The 15866-nt window shown below is 34.1% G+C and overlaps 1 pseudogene; it reads right to left on the bottom strand.

Annotated features, from left to right (window-relative positions):
- Positions 1-8060: 8060 nt before the first annotated feature.
- Positions 8061-12480, bottom strand: LOC127745467 (uncharacterized; annotated as a pseudogene).
- Between the last annotated feature and the right edge of the window lie 3386 nt (positions 12481-15866).

The following is a 15866-nucleotide window of genomic DNA, read 5'->3' on the forward strand; positions in this document are numbered from 1 at the left end:
TAAAATTGATTCCTTAATGAGACAGTTCTTGTGGAAAGGCCAAGCGACTGGAAAAGGGCTGCCTCTGGTCAGGTGGGAGGTCGCCATAACTCCTAAAAAGGCAGGAGGATTGGGTATTAGGGATACTTCCTGTGCTAACATGGCGCTTTTGGGAAAGTTGGTATGGGATTGTCTAAACAATAGTGAGAAGTTATGGGTGCAGGTTTTGAAGCATAAATATCTCAGGAATCAATCTGGTATGAACGGAAACAGTAGAAATTCTTCATCGGCTACCTGGAAGAACATTGTTAGTGCCTATGAGCATCTCAAGGAAGGGCTTCATTGGAATATTGGAGATGTCCACAAATCAGTTTGGTATGATGAGTGGACTCCTTTTGGTAAACTTTGCAACCTTGTTCCTTATGTACATATTTCTGAATCAGATTTCATGGTGGCTGACTTGTGGAAAGGGGTGTCTTGGGAGGTTGATAGTCTTACCACGCCTATTCCGCATGAGATTAAGCAGTTTATTTGTGGTCTGAGATATCCTAGTTCGACTGAGTTGGAGCCACAGTGGGAGTGGTGGCCTGCAGCATCAAAAAAGTATAGTGCAAGGGAGGGTTACAGATGGTTATTAAAGAAAGCATTAAATTGGAATGCCAATAGTAATTGGAACTGGTTGTGGAACACAAACATTCCAGAGAAGTTCAAATTTACTATGTGGCTTGGCTTACATGATGCTCTACCAACTGAGACCTTTCGATTCAAGCGGCATTTAGCTTCTTCAGATATGTGTAAGAGATGTAACAAGGCGCAGGAGACTATGGAGCATTGCCTTAGAGACTGTGAACGATCAAAGGCAATTTGGTATATGTTGGATCCTAGTATCCTGGACTCGACGACTGGTACTGCTCTTGAAGAGTGGTTTCGGAAGGCCTTGGCTAACAATGAGGCGTCCTTTGGTGCAGGGCTTTGGTGGGTATGGAGACATAGGTGCAATGACATATTCAATACTGACAACCCTTGGACAGACCACAAGGTTGTTGCCTTGGCCAGAATTACCGCCAAGGACTTACAGGTTTACAGGAATCGAAGCAATGCCTTTAGGTCTCTCCGAAATTGCCTGTGTTGGGAACCACCGGTAGGTAATAGTTTTAAAGTTAATTGTGATGCAAGCTTGTATATGGATTCAAATTTAGCGGGATTTGGGTGTATTATTAGAGATTCTAAGGGAGATTGGATCTCGGGCTGCTCTGGAAGCATTCCCCCTTGGTCTATAATCAGATGTGAATTATTTGCTGCTTGGAGGGGGCTGGTTTTAGCTTGGGATTGCGGTTTGAGGGATATTATATGTGCAACGGATTGCCTTGACATTCTGCCCATCATGCATGAGCTTACAAGTGGGTATTCATCTGAAGTAACAGATTTGGTTCACAAGATTCAGGAGCTTTTATCTCGTCCTTGGCTTGTTCACGTTGAATGGGTGTCCCGAGAAGCAAATAGAGCTGCGGATTGGATGGCTAAATATGGTGCCAAGAATAACTCTAATCATGTTATTTGGTCTGAGCCTTGTGTTGATCTCCAACGAATCATCCGCTCGGATTTAGGATAGTTTTTGCTTTGTTTCTTTCCTTGTTTAGACACCAAAAAAAAAAAAATATTTTTTAAAGATAAAATTGACTTTATTTCTTTTCTTTTTTTATTCTCACAAAACCATTTATTCATCTTTTTTTCACTCACGACATTACAAAAGAAAACATTCACTAGGATAATTGCTTAAAATTTTAACATAAATTCTTTGTTAAAATCTTAACATAAATTACTATATATATCCATAAAAAATACAAAGGTTGACAAATGTATCCATCAAATAAAAAAACGATCATTATACCGTAAAAAATAGGTAACAGAAATATCCAAATTCTAAATTACTATTCAAAAACTCCAAATTGCCTTTTTCTCCACTGCCACTATCCTCTCTCTCTCTAAATCTTCTTCAAACTCTCCGGTGAGTGTCCCGCCGACGTTCCCCTCCCTTTCTCCTTCCTTCTTTTCCCCTATCCTTTCATTTGGTTTCTTCTTCCTTCAAATTTTGTCAAGTTTCTCACCATCCGCTTAATCACCATGTACTCCGCGCATGCGGCTCACCTCCGAATCACGCTCAGTGTTCCACAATTTTTCCAATAAGAAGGACATATTCCTCTACAATGCGCTTCTCAGCAGCTACGTGCTCTATCGCTACATCATTTTGCTCTTCGTTGAATTGGTCTCCGTGGCAGAACTTTTGCCGGACAATTTTATGCTGTCGTGTGTTGTCAAGGCCTGCATTGGGCTCATAGAGGTGGAGCTCAGGGAATCGCTTCACGCGCTTGCTTTGAAGCTGGGACTGTGCTCTTATTCTTTTGTGGGAAATGCGCTTATTGCTATGTATGGTAAGTGTGGGTTTGTGGAGAGTGCGTTCAAGGTGTTTGAGAAAAGGTCTCAAAGAAACTTGCTTTCGTGGAACTCGATTATGCTTATGTACTCAGAGAATAGACTTTTTGGTGAGATTTGTGGTCTATTTAAGGAGCTTTTGTTGAATGGTGGTGGTGATGAAGGTTCGGTTTCTGATATTGGTACTATGGTCACAATGGTTCTTATGGTGGCTGCAATGGGTGAAGTGAATTTGGGGATGCTGCTTCATGGTTTGGCTTTGAAACTGAGTTTTTTTAAATTGGGACACTTACCGAAGAGTTGAAAGAATATTTAGAGAGAGAAAGAGATAGAGAGAGTGTGTGTGTGTGTGTGTGTGTGTGTGAGTGAGAGAGGATGATAGTGGCAGTGGTGGAGAGAAGGGCAATTTGGAATTTTTGAATAGTTTTTTAACGTTTGGATATTTCTATCACACAAAACCCATTTTTTATGGGTACAATGGTCGTTTTCTTATTTGATGGGTACATTTGTCAGTTTTGGTATCTTTTATAGGTACATATGGTAGTTTATTCATTCTTTGTTATTAAACTTATGCTAATGTTAGACCTTCAAGTAACCATCTTGGTGACTGTTTTCATTTGTTACATTATAAGTGACGAAAGATACATAAAAAACTTTGTGAGAGTGAAAAAATGAAAACGAAATGAAAATGCAATTTTATCTTTAAAAAAGGTTTGAGATTTGAAAGATGATTTTAAAACTAAAATTAATGATAGGGACGATTTTCAACATAAAGAAATGTTAGCGATAATTTCGATTTTCAACTAAAATCATAAGGACTAAAATAATACTCAACCTTTAGGATAAGTATTGTTTTGGTCCTAAAGGTTTATGGTCAAAATCAAAATTGTCCTTAACCTCTTTTTTGGTTTAAAATGACCCCGACGTTATATTTAGTATTAAAATCATCCTTTTGACAGATTTACCCTTAATAAAATTTGACAATAACTCCTCACAAAAGCACCAATCAAGCAAGACTAATAACACCCACGTATTATCCTTTGCTAGAGTTTTTCACTTTTCGTGTAAATGAAGGCCTTAGTTGTTGCCACCTACTTGGCTTCGGCTAGTCCTTCTTCTTCATCTTGATCTTGTTCTAATAGGTTTCTCATCCGTCTTGTTAGTTTCAATAAGCTTCTCTATAAGATACGCTACTACTGCTTCATCATCATTGCAAGTCATATTTAATTGAATTCTTACTCTCCAAATTTTAATAGTTTTATCTTGAGACTTTACTTCTTCTCTTTCGTTGCTATGGTCTCACCCTACTCACTTTTCATTTTAGTGAGAAATTGTGTTGTTTCTTTTTATTTTTACTAATATTTTTTATATGGCTCTCTTTTTGTTTCTAGAACTATTTGTCTTTGCTCTTTTTCATTAAGCATTTTTTATCATTAATTTCTACACTTAATCTTCTTCTAAGTCTTGATGATTTGCACTTCTTTTTTTTTTCCATCTGTGGCACTAGGACATATTGCAACCCTACTCTTCTTGACTTTTTGTTGCCCTTACTCGTCCTATTATGGAAGCACTCATTTTTAGTAACTTTTTTAAAGTTCGATGGATATAGAGGAGCAGACACTAATTCATCATCCACTTTATGAGTTACTACAACTCGTTTCACTTTATTTTAAATCATTCTTTGGCTTGGGCAACCAACCAAGCCTAATTGAGTTTCTTGTATCACTTCATCTGTATATTTATCATTTTCTATGTATTTAGTTGAGATTGAACTATCAATACTATTTCTTAGTTTCATGTCTTGTATATCTAGAAGTTCACCCATATCATTTTTCATTGCTTCTCCTTGAGACAAGACTACCAGCAAATCATAAATTGCACCCACGTTATTTACTATGTTGTTCCCCTTTTCCCTTCACATCACCGTCTATTTTCTTTAACCCTTTTGTCTAACTGTTTGGCTTTGCTATCCATAGGTATCTCATTTTCATATCCGTTCATCCTTGTTCTATTTTTTGCTCTCACAATGTTGCCACCATCAACCCAAAAATTGTCACACCTCTTCTCAACAAAGATCTCATATTTTGCTTCATTTACTTCCAACTAAACTTTATTTTGTATATCGACACTCATGTAGTTTCCACCATGACATGTATCAAATTGAAGCTTTGATCTTGAAAGGAATTTTTGTCCAATTTTATAATAGTACCCCAGACCTCTACAATATTTCAAAAATTTTTTCTCACTCCTTGTTTTATAGGATTCATCCTCAGACCATCTCTTTATTTCTCCAAAATAATACAACAGGAAAGAAGATTGGAGAGTCTCCTGCATATTTTCAATTGAATTGTAAACAAAGACCACTTTAAATGGGTCCATGGATATTCTTTTAATAATTTCCAACATCACATGCTCCTTGTCTTTCGTACTTTTCAACCACTTTATAATCATTTTTTTCATAATCAGAACCTATAAGGACATCTTTAAAAAATCTATCATAACTCGTATATCTCGTCTCCTTCTTTCTTTGAGTATTTTGTTGCTCCTTCATGTGGTAACTACTAGGATTGACTTTATAACTAGCTTTCTTATTGACATCTCTCTCGTATTTAGCTACTGACACTAATAGTTATACTTTATTTACTTCCCAGCCTTTAAGGTTATAAACTACCCTATGTGTATGGTTTTTGAAGGCATATTTGACAAAAACAAATTTACGAGGAGTGCTCAATTGTTTCTTTTTCGATAAAAAACATCAACATCTTGTCTCTCCTTAATAAATACTTCCCACTGCCATTGAAGATTCACCAATTGTGGAATATTATCCACAAATACTGTAAAAGATCTTTTTTTTAATATTCTAAAATTTTCATTTGCCTTTTGGTTTCGAAAAAGTTCTGTGTTCACTCCCTGCTTCTTTGCCAAAGCTTTTCTCAGATGGAGCTGATCTTGTTGGATACTTGATATTTTGTTTCGTATATTTACCCACTAACTTTTTTCATTCTCACCATTTCTCTGTTTTTCACTATGTTACTCTCCATATGGTTAAAAGTCCTGCACGGATCTATCGAGATAGCCTAGATTTACTCTCCAAATGTTACAAATAAATGGTCTAATACACGATCAAGGTATAATATCTACTTTTAATCTTTATACCTCTTAGATAATCATTGACTTGAGCGTCGTAGTTTCTTGTAGGTACATTGCCACCGCGTTGAGACACTAACCAGGATCAAGGAGATCCACAGTCTCGTGTCCCAATCCTAAAATTTAATGTTTTATGGCTCCGAGAGGTAATTCTAATCTTACTTAAAAACTGTGTCAATATGTTCTCCATCATACAAAAACTAGAAGAGTCTCAACAAAAAGATCATATAGATTGTTTCAGCACGAAGTACCCTCAAATAGATTACCTACAATCCTAGACAGCCCTAATAATCCTCATAAAAGGGTTATGGAAATAGACTCCTTTCAGAAGGAGTTTAACTAAAAAACAATATCAAGATCCAAAACCATGTGTATGACTACCTACGACCAGAAGAGGGAAATCCAACCTCGTTGAAGTCAATAAGAAGCAGGAGACACTCGACATCCAAATCGCTCTTAAGTTATGTTTGTTTGAGAGAAAATGAGAAGGAAAGAAAAAGGGAGGAAAGAAAATTAGAAGAAAAATGATTATTTTTCATTATTTGGTTGAGAAGAAAAATTAAAGAGAAAAAGTTGAATAGTGTAAAAAAGTGGATGAGACCTACCAATTTTTTTCTAACTTTTTTTAATATATTTTATAATACAAGAGTGAAATTGTTTTTTTATAACATTTCTTTCCTTCTTATTTTCTTTTCATCCAAACACATCTAAGAAAAATAAAAATCTACTTAATTTCTTTCCTTCCAACCAAACATAGTCTTAGAGAGCTAGATAACAAATCCCCTCCCAGATATTACCTTTCTTGCTCCCAAGCTTATCTGATGATCCCTTACCAACACCAAACCCCCCACCGCCACGATCTTAGTTGAGATATTGAGCACCATGTACCTCTAATTTACTAATGCTTTAGGATTAACACATTAAGAAAACGTATCATAATGATGCACTCATAAGTGTTTATGAGGAAAAAGTCACACCTAATGACCACATCACTTTGTTCATCGCCATCAAAACATTCAGATACCCATTCCTTTAAGATGAAGTGGTAAATTATACACTTCGACTTGGCCTGCAATGACACCAAAGGAAAAACAAAACCTAAATTAGATCTAGGAAAACCCAGTGGTGCTACTATTGAAGAAGTACATCACATATCAAAAAATCATGAAAATTGTCAAAAGAGACAAGGTTGTACAAGAAAAGTGCCACAATGTCATCCTCCTTGCTAAATGTAAAAGCCTTCAAATATTCATTTGTGTCGATCTGATGGATCCAGAAATCCCCAAGCGAAAGAAGTATGCATGCCCAGATCAAAGTAGCCAAACTAGTCAAAGACTTTTTTGAGGCACAACTGAGGTTGAAGTCATTCTTTTACTCTAAAAGATCATGGACCTATTCCAAACAATCACAAATGCATTGATAATTAATAATTTCAACTCTGTGAAACTACTCTCGACTGTATTGAAGAACAAACCAATTTCCAGAAGGAAAAATGACAAAATAAAAAAAGATAACTGAAGTGATAATACAAATTTAGAATCTTTTCAAACCAAGGTTTATCAGAAAAATAAACACCCAACTTGATTGAGTATAATAGTCAAAATGCTTAACCAATCATCATCCTTATCTTTATTAATTTATAAAGATAAACATAGATTGGATTACTTAAATATCATAAATAATTAATCATATATCATAAAATAATAATATTTGGATGACAAAGATAACAATATCTCATGTCAAAAAGTTAAGATGGTATATATAAACGATGAATAATATAGGTAAAGCAAAAATTAAATGTAAAAAAAGACATAGAAAAGAATTTAAAGGGTAAAGTATTATTTTGATTTTCCAACATTTTGTCTAAATTTTAGTTTGATCCTTAATGTTTTAAATGTTCTATTTTAGTCTTAAAAAGTTTCAAATGGATTCAATATTATGTCACTATTAAATATAACATGAACAATTAACATATTAAATAGACAATAATGTTTGATTTCAATACATAAATGAAATTGATTCTCCAACAATCACATATATAAATTATTTTTCTTAGATTTTGGAGCGATGATAATTAATTACTAGGGTTTGAGATTTTATACAAAAAAATAAAAAAAAATGTTAAAAAAGGATTGATACAGACCGTAACCCAAGATAAGATGGAAAACCAAAGAAAGGGACTCCTCTGCCTCAATTTGATTTCCTGATACAATAGCTAAGGGAATCACTCTACCTCACTTGTTTACATCCAAATTTATCAAAAAAACTCAAAGAAATTTTTATTCATAAAAATTAAGGAAAAAAGTGACTACCAGGTTTTAGAGGGTTTTTATACCTCTGAAGTTTAAAACTCCAACTCATAAATTTACTAGAATAAAAAGATTGGCCAAATTATAACTGGATCTAAAACAAACAAACAACAAAAATAAAATAAACATAAAATAAATTCTAAGAAAGTGATGTCTCTTTTAATTCATCTTGACTAATGAGAGTCTTCAATTTCATCTTGTAAATAGTAACATGTTTGACTTTTGATAATCGTTAATCATTGTCCTGTTCAATTCTTGATGCATCTCTTGAACACATGATTTAGCCATGTTTGCAAAACCTTCTTTTATTCTCTTAATTGTTGCTCTTGTAATTGGACCAATTGGCATATGACAGTTCTCAGTTTGTCCCACAAAACTCGTATCATTCTCTCCCTCCTGAAAAAGTTTTGTCTTCGAATCTGCATCCAAATAAAAAAGAGATAGGTCAGAGACATTAAAAGTAGCTGATACATTATACTCACCTGAAAGGTCAATCTTGTAAGTATTGTTATTGATCCTTTCGAGCACTTGACATGGACCATAACCCCTAGGGTCTAACTTGGATTTTCTTTAAGTAGGAAATCTCTTATTTCTCAAATTAATCCATACCCAATCACCAAGTTCAAAGACAAGTTGTCTTCGACCTTTATTCACCCGTTGAGCTGTCAACTTATTTTTCTTTTCAAGCAACTCACGTGCTTTCAACTGCATTGCTTTAACTTTTTCAGCTTTACCTTCTGCATCCAAGCTAACAATATCACTCAAAGACAAAGGTAATAAGTCCAAAACAGTTAAAGGATTAAAACCATACACAAGTTCAAAAGGAGAAAACCCAATAGAAGAATGAATGGTTCTATTATAAGCAAACTCAATAAAAGGTAAATAATCTTTCCAAGTTTTCAAATTCTTTCCAACAACAACACGTAATAAGGTTCCTAATATTCTATTTACTACTTCAGTTTGACCATCAGTCTGAGGATGACAAGTAGTAGAGTATAATAATTTTGTGCCTAATTTATCCCATAAAACTTTCCAAAAATGACTCAAAAATTTTACGTCCCGATCAGAAACAATAGTTTGGGGAACACCATGCAAGCACACAACCTCTCTAAAGAACAGATTAGCAATATTTGTTACATCATTAGTTTTATGGCATGCAATAAAATGAGCCATTTTACTAAATCTGTCTACCACAACAAAAATGCTATCTCTACTTTTTTTGTTCGAGGCAAACTAAGAACAAAATCCATAGAAATATCAACTTATGGATGCATAGGAACATATAAAGAGGCATACAAACTATGTGGTAAAGACTTAGATTTAGCCTGTTTACATGCAATACACTTAGCACAAAAATTTTCAACATCTCTACGCATGTGTGGCCAGTAAAAATGTTCAGATAACACATCCAATGTCTTATGCACACCAAAATGACCCATCAAACCCCTATTATGTGATTCAAGAACAAGTAAGTCCCTCATAGAATAAATAGGCACACAAATTCTATTACCACGAAATAGAAAACCTTCGTGTCTATAAAATTTGTTAAATGCACTATGTTCACAAGAGGCATAAATAATAGAAAAGTCAGAATCAGTTGCATACAACTCCTTTAAAAACTCAAATCCTAACAACTTAGAAGTAAGTGTAGTAATCAAAGTATACCTCCAAGATAAAGCATCAGCAATGACATTATCTTTACCTTGTTTAAAGGCAATCACATATGGAAATATTCCAATAAATTCCACCCATTTAGCATGCCTTTTATCAAGCTTACCTTGTCTTTTTAAGTGCTTCAAAGATTCATGATCTGTGTGAATCACAAACTTCTTAGGTAAGAGGTAGTGTTGCCAAACCTCCAAAGTCCGAACCAAAGCATATAATTCTTTGTCATATGTTAAATATTTACGCTGAACTAAATTCAACTTTTCACTAAAGAAGGCAATGGCTTGTTTTTTCTGCATCAAAACAGCACCTATATCAATCCAGAAGCATCACATTCAATCTCAAAGGTTTTATCAAAGTTAGGTAAAACAAGAATAGGAGCAGAACACAAACAGTCTTTTAGGGTATGAAATGCAATTTCTTGTTCCCTTTCCCATTTAAATCCAACATCCTTTTTGATAACCTCTGTGAGAGGCGCAACAATGGTAGAAATTTTTTTTACAAATCTTCTGTAAAACCCAGCTAACTCATGAAAACTTCTTACCTCAGAAGCATTCTTAGGCGTTGGCCATTCACGAATAGCCTTTACTTTTTTCTCATCAACTTCAATTCCACTCGCACTCACAACAAACCAAGAAATATATCTCGATCAATACAAAAAGTGCACTTTTTAAGATTGGCATATAATTTTTCCTTTCGAAGCACATCCAAAACAGCTGAAACATGTGACAAGTGGTCATCCAAACAAGTGCTATAAATGAGAATATCATCAAAATAAACAACAACAAATTTACCCAAAAATTCTCGCAAAACATGGTTCATTAGATGCATAAAAGTATTAGGTGCATTAGTTAGCCCAAAAGGCATTACTAACCACTCATATAACCCATGTTTTATTTTAAACGCAATCTTCCATTCATCCCCTGATTTCATTCTAATTTGATGATACCCACTTTTCAAATCAATTTTAGTGAGTATGCATGCACCATATAACTCATCAAGCATGTCATCTAATCTAGGGATAGGATAACGATACTTTATCGTCATTTTATTGCACGACAATCCACATACATTCGCCAAGTACCATCCTTCTTTGGAACCATCAAAACTGGTACAGCACATGGACTCATACTCTCCCTGATGTGACCTTTGGCTAATAACTCCTCCAATTGCCTTTGAAGCTCCTTTATCTCTTCAGGATTACTCTTATAGGCTGGTTTATTAGGAATGATAGCACCAGGAATAAAATCAATTTGGTGCTCAATCCCTCGTAATGGAGGCAAATCACGTGGCACTTAGTAGAAAAGACATCAGCAAATTCCTGCAACAAAGAGACAAAACTATTTGGCAAATTTGGGTTAAGGTTAGTGTCAGAGAATAAAGTATCCTTAACCGAACCATAAACAAAGCTTTCTTGCCTATTAAAGCACTCTTTAAATCTCTCTCTTTTGCAAAGAAACACAATTTGCTCTCAACTTTCTTAATTTTCTCTGTATTTGCACTACTCTCATGAAATGGACTTTTTTTTTCTTTTCACTCACCATTGGGCCTTTTGCTATATTCTTTTCTCTCATGGTCTCTTTTCTCTCAGATTTTTCTATGATCTCACATCCCATGTTCCCCTTGGTATCCTGTTGAAGCTTCAATTGGTCAAGGTAAACCTCCTTAGGTGATAAAGGAGCAAGAGTGATCTTACGACCATTAAAATCAAAGGAGAATCGATTCGTGTGACCATCATGAAATGCTCGACCGTCGAACTACCAAGGTCTCCCCAATAATAAATGACAAGTTTGCATTGGCACCACATCACACAATGCCTCGTTAACATACTTTCCAATAAAGAATGCAATTGTCACCTGCTTGTCAACCTTGATCTCTCCATTGTCATTCAATCACTGCAACGTATATGGTTTAGGATGTCGAACACATGTCAAACCTAATTTCTCCACCATAAGTGCATTAGCCACATTAGTCTAACTCCCGCCATCAATAATTAGACTACACACTTTTTCACCCACCAAGAATCTAGTGTGAAAAGATTTTGGTGTTGCTCAAGGCTATCTTCTTTTACCTGCAAATTCAAAGTACGTCTAACAACAAGAGATTCACCATAGACTGCATACTCAACATCACCATCAGAACAATCCTCCAAAAGTGGCATACTATTATGATCAGAATCATCATCATGATCAGAATCAGACACAATATCATCTTCTCTAATAACCATCAATCTCCTGTTTGGGGAATCACTGGCATAATGACCCATACCATGACACTTGAAGCATTTAATATCTCGATGCCTAGAAGTAGCAGAAGAAGAGTTAGAATTATCTTTCTTCTTCGTAGCACCAAACAACGCATTGGGTTCAACACCCTTAGTCTTTGTTGTGTCAGCATTACAAGACTCCCACTTTGGATTAGCATGAGACAATCCTCTTGGTGCTCTTTTTTATTGTTGCCTCTCCACCTTCATTTTCATACTGGCCAAATCCTTCATCTCCACATAATGATGTAACTCCACCACATCAGTAATTGCTCTATTCAAACCACCCACAAATCGTGGCATAGTAACCTTAGTGTCCTCTTCTATGTTGGCAGTAATCATAAGCATCTCCATTTTATTATGGTAGTCTTCAACGGACTTGGAGCCTTGAGTCAGCTGATGTAACTTCTGATACATTTCCCTGTAGTAGTACGAAGGCACAAATCTTTTTTTCATGAGGCACTTCATATGATCCCAAGACTCTATATGGTGATCATCATTCCGCCATCTTGTCTTCACTAGTTCATCCCACCAAAGCAAGCCATAGTCAAAGAATGCAACTGCTGCCAAATGAACCTTCTTTGTCTCAGAGTAATTATGACAAGTAAAAGTTCTTTTCACCTTTTGTTCCCACTTCAAATAAACTTCAGGATCATTTCTCCCTTTGAATGGTGGTATTTGCATCTTGATGGCATTGATATTGCTATCTTGACTTTTATGTCAAGGTGTTATAACCCCATCAGAGTCATCATCATAAGGTACATGATTCTGACGCCAATTTCGGAAAGGTCCTTGTTTAGTATGCTTAGACAGTGTCTGTGTCACCTCTTGCCGCCATGTTTCCAACTCAGTCAAGCAATTAGTTAAGTGTTGAATAGCCCTTTGCATCAAATTCATGTCAATTAAAGTATCTTCAGAATGAGCTGCCATAACAATGAACCTGTAATAAAAATGTTATAGAAAGGACCTCACAATCACTCTCTCACGTGTTTCACTCAAGGATGGACACTCGTGTTTATTCTCAAAATTAGTTTTTACCCTTTATTGAACTTATAACTCTTACTTTTTACCACTTTTGAATCTCTTTGACTGTTGTACTTTAGAAATTAAACAAAAATAAAAGATAGAAAAAATTCGAAGCAATGATGAGAGGAAAAGATGGAAAAAATAAAAATAAAAAAGGGACAAAGACACAAAAGACAAAAAGATAAGAATAATAAAAAAAATAAGAAGAACAAGAATAATAATAACTTATTTAATGATTTTGTTTTTGAGATTATTTTTTTTAAATAAGGAAAATAAGAACATAATGCTTTTTTTAATATTTTTTTTTACTTTGCTTAAGTGCTATTTTGTAAACTTCAAAGTGCGTACTCTTTTTTTTTTGTACTCAAGATGTGTTGACAAAAAAAAATTACTAATAATAAAAAGAAACTTCAAAGTGTGTACTCTTTCTTTTTTTTAGTACTCAAGATGTGTTGGCAAAAAAAATTACTAATAATAAGAAAAAAGATAATAAACTAATAAGAAAATGAATGATAAGAGAAGGACGAAAAGAATAATGATGAACACAATAATAACTGAGAAGAGATGAAAAACCAATCAACAAGAAAAAAGAACAAGACGTAAGTTTAACTTACTATGTGTGGTTGGAATTTTTTTTGTTAATCAAAGACACAAAATGGAGGCATAGAAAACAAATGAAGGAGACGTTTTTTATTTTTTTTAATTTAATTAGAATACAAAAAAGGTAAACGTAGACTAATGAAAATTAATCTAATACCTGAAATCTAATACCAAATGATACGGAACATAACTCAGAATAAGATCAAAGAAAGGGACTCCTCTACCTCAATTTGATTTCCTGATGCAACAGCTAAAGGAATCACTCTACCTCACCTGTTCACACCCAACTTTCTCAAAAAAATTCAAAGAAATTTTTATTCATAAAAATTAAAAAAAAGTGACTATCAGATTTTAGAGGATTTTTATACCTTTTAAGTTTAAAACCCTAACTCATAAGTTCACTAGAATAAAAAAAATGGGCCAAATTATAACTTGGCTTAAAACAAACAATCAACAAAAATAAAATAAACATAAAATAAATTCTAAGAAAGCGATGTCTCTTTTAATTCATTTTAACTAATGAGAGTCTTCAATTTCATCTTGTAAATAGTAAGATGTTTGACTTTTGATAATCGTTAATCAATCTTGCTCAATTCTTGATGCATCTCCTGAACACATGATTTAGTCATGTTTGCAAAACCTTCTTTTATTATCTTAATTATTGCTCTTGTAATTGGACCAATTGGCATATGACAATTTTCAGTTTGTTCTACAGGGCTCGTATCAAGGGTTTTGATCATGTTTCTATAATACACAAAATTAAAAAGATATAACTTAACTAAAAATATTATCAACATTCACGTCATCCACTTAAGTGGAATACAAATTCACCATTTTATATCATAGTTATCAGAATTGAACCGGACCGGCCGAATCGACCAAAAAACTGGTGGTCTAGCTAGTTCGGTGTTGAAAACTGATCAGTTCGTATTTCAGATCGCATTAGACCCGTCGCAGATCCACAGTGTACTTGCGGGCCGCCGAACCATCGTAGGAGCTCACTCCACTACAACCCCACAAATGTTAAAAGCAAGGGATAAGTACGATTTTGGTCCCTAACGTAGAGGTAAAAAATTTATTTCGTCCCCAACCTTTTTTCACTACAAAATGGTCCTCAAGGTTTCAATTTGCTTTAAAATCGTCCTTTTTACCAAATTTATTTTTTTATTACCAAATTACCCCTCATTAAAAAATTATAAAATAAAATAAAATAAATATAAAATAAATAAAAAAAGGAAAGAAAGGGTACAGATAGATAGAATCGGGGGAGGAAAGAAAGTGGCCTTCTTCTTCTGTAAATTCTGGGAATTGGATTTTTTGTGAAATTTGTTGTGGAACATTGTTGTTGCTGAAATTTGAATTTGGAGTATTGTTGTTGCTGATTTTGGGTTCTTGATGATTATGATGATTTTCTGAGTTGAGTTCTTGTTTGTCTGAGTTTGAGTTCTAGATCTGAGTTCTGGATTCTGATGAGGATGACGATGATGATGTTGATTTTCTGAGTTTTGGTTGGTGTGATACAGATGGTGATGGAGTGGCAGTGGGTAGGGGGTGGTGGTGGTAGTTCTGATTCTGAGTTCTTATGATTCGATGATGATGATGATGGTGGTGGTGGTGGTGGTAGGTGGTGGGTGGTGGTGGGTGTGGGGTGGATGGTGGTGGTGGTGCTTATGCTTGTGTTTCTGCTGGTACTTTGTATGATTTTGGGAAAGAAGGGATAGGAGCATTTTGGTTCGAAGGACGGTTTTAAAACAAACTAAAACCTTGGGGACCATTTTGTAGCGAAAAAAAGTTCGAAGACGAAATAAATTTTTAACCTCTACGTTAGGGACCAAAATCATACTTATCCCTAAAAGCAAGGTCTAAATATGAGGCAGCTTGTGCACACAACCTCCCCCTTGCCACTATGCTAACTTATTTCTTATTAATATATATGACAATATATATATATATATATATATATATGAATTAATTTTTATTTTTTTTATCCTTTTAAGTATAGATTCACATGGATACCAAACAAGTAACAACACATAGTATAATATATTGATATCTTGATATTGATTGTGTTATCTTTTGTTTTTTATATTCATTTAAATTAGAGAAAATATTTTATACTAGCAACTAATTTATTATCTCTTTTTGCGATATAAATTATATCTAAAAATTGATATTTAATTATTATTAATATATTTTTAAAAATATACATTTAACTTTTAATTTTAATTTTATTTTTATAATTTTATATTTTTATTTTATTATGACTGGATCAACCGAGTAAATCAGTAACTTATAATTAAATTGGATCAATTACCGATTCAATTTTGATAACTATATTTTATATTATTATAATTTTATTCCACTCCAAAATCTTTTTATTTTTTATTTTAATATATAGTTTGTTTAACTATTTTCTTTTTTGTCTTTTTTTTTTCTTTCTATGC

This window comes from Arachis duranensis, chromosome 3, assembly GCF_000817695.3.
Source record: "Arachis duranensis cultivar V14167 chromosome 3, aradu.V14167.gnm2.J7QH, whole genome shotgun sequence".
Lineage (NCBI taxonomy): Eukaryota > Viridiplantae > Streptophyta > Magnoliopsida > Fabales > Fabaceae > Arachis > Arachis duranensis.